We start from the raw sequence: 2,171 nt of genomic DNA on the forward strand, positions 1-2,171 counted from the left end.
GTGTGTGTGTGTGTGTGTGTGTGTGTGTGTGTGTGTGTGAGCGAGATCCTGTATGAGCCGTGTGGAGAGCAGACTGCATGGCTGAGCAATTCCTGTCCAGTTGACTGGTTGGCTGTGAGTGTGTACGGTAGGGGGTCCCAGGGAGAGCTTTGATCATTACCGAGTGTGACAGAAGATTTCTGACAGAGAGGTAACCCCCCAACCCAACACACACACGTACCAGTAACAACATCACCATGACCACTAATGTTATACCCGGAGATGTAACAGAAAGTGAACTTAAAGTCAGTTTACCTGCTTTTTAGGTTAGAATTATTTTAGCTTCATCTGCATTATTTTTCAAATTAAATTAGGGAACAAACTTCCAAATGTTGCCCCCTGTAATTTACCTGCTGGTTATTTGTAATTATCTAATTTTGTGAATTTTGTTAACACCTTATTGATTTTCAATTTACAAGGTAGCCTGGAAAATCATTGACAAACTTCTGGCAAATTTGAGATTTTTTCTGCAAGTCAGTTACAACTGAGAAGGGTTTGGTGTCAACCAGGCTAGGAGAAAGGGAGACGGCCCAGCAAATGTTATTATTGTAATAAAATGAAGGAATATATCACCCAAAGTCAAAGTTATGAAGCTGCACAACAAGATGTTCTTTCTCACACATGTACTTATATCACACCCATGTGATTCTACACAGAAAACTCAGACATAAATACATTACATGCATAACTATTTCTGTTGCAGACTTAAGCACCATTTCTAATTTAAGTGCAAACACACACATACCCATGTAAAAAAACACATTCAACTGAGGTCAGAAAAAGGCATAATTATCTTTTAACATTAATAAAATCCTGGACAAATAAAGGATATATGGACTAAAATGAACCTAAACAGCCTGAAGCAGCAGAAAATTAATTTACTTTTTGCCGTTTACATACTAATTTAAAATGAAATAAATCTTAGCCTCACAAACTCAGTCTGTATTTGCCAATATGCAGTGCAACTGTATTTTTATTCAAAGATCAATATAACTGCCCCTGAAAAGGACCAAAAGTCACCCTAAAGGCGATCAAATCATTACACCCTTTGAAAATAACAGCCCACACACATTCTCTGTCCAATAATAGAACATTAATTTCCCAATTTATTTTGTCTCTAGTTGCCAGCCTGCCAGTCCTTCAGGTGTTTTCATTGAGGTTCAGGTTTCTCAGACACTCCGTGAACTGGTAATTAGTTTCCCCTGGCTTTCTGTCTCATAGCCTGTGTGTGTGTGTGTGTGTGTGTGTGTGTGTGTGTGTGTGTGTGTGTGTTGTGTGTTGTTGTTTTGGTGTGTGGTGTGTGTCCCATCCAGACAGAAATCAATTTCAGGCGGAGATCTATCAGCTTTTGTAGCCAGCGACCAATCATCAAATAATGCATCTGATATCACGCTGTCGAGGTGGTCTGTTCAGGGAATGATTCATCTCTCTCTTGTTCACTTTCTCATTCTCTCTCTCTCTGTCCAATTCTTGTCTCCACCACCACACACCTGCAGTATCTTACACCTTCTGTCAAACACACACACCCACCACACGCACACCGCACACCACACACACACACACACACACACACAACACACACACACACACACACACACACACACACACACACACACACACAGACATGATGGATAGTATTTGGAAATACATCTTTACCTCAATATCATCAGTGGAAAAACCCTCCCTCAGATTCTTTTACACTGTTAGATATCATCTGTCTAATATGTTCACACCACGCCAGGAGATATTTTCAAATGAAGTGTTTATTTTTCATCTCTAATTCAGTTCCTACATTTTCTAAGATGCATTGACATTGCATCCCACTGCTTTAACAACAGGTGGAAAGAGCAACAGTGCATAGTAAGAAGAAGGAGGAGGTTTGTTGTAAAGGGGAGAGCTGTGCCTCCTCTCACTTCAAACACCCGTGTGTTGCTGGTGCATTAGTTGCTGGCTCATTAAAGGAGCAATATGTAATATATTTACCATATTTAATCCAAATATCACCACAATATGTGATTAGATATTAGGGAGACATGCTGAGTTGAAATACTATGTTCTCTGACAACAATGCTAAAGCCAGTGTTTTCTCCTTTGAAATTTTGGGACGGAATGTCTGTTCTTGTTTTGGCCTG

The 2,171-nt window shown here is 39.8% G+C and overlaps 1 long non-coding RNA gene across 1 annotated transcript in view; it reads right to left on the reverse strand.

Moving 5' to 3' along the window:
• The window catches only part of LOC116692027 (uncharacterized), a 10,909-nt gene extending 9,006 nt beyond the window's left edge, over positions 1-1,903 (reverse strand). The window contains exon 1 of the long non-coding RNA XR_004332617.1: positions 1,892-1,903. This is a non-coding gene — a long non-coding RNA (uncharacterized LOC116692027). The remainder of the gene's footprint in view (positions 1-1,891) is intronic.
• Between the last annotated feature and the right edge of the window lie 268 nt (positions 1,904-2,171).

Source organism: Etheostoma spectabile, chromosome 7, assembly GCF_008692095.1.
Source record: "Etheostoma spectabile isolate EspeVRDwgs_2016 chromosome 7, UIUC_Espe_1.0, whole genome shotgun sequence".
Lineage (NCBI taxonomy): Eukaryota > Metazoa > Chordata > Actinopteri > Perciformes > Percidae > Etheostoma > Etheostoma spectabile.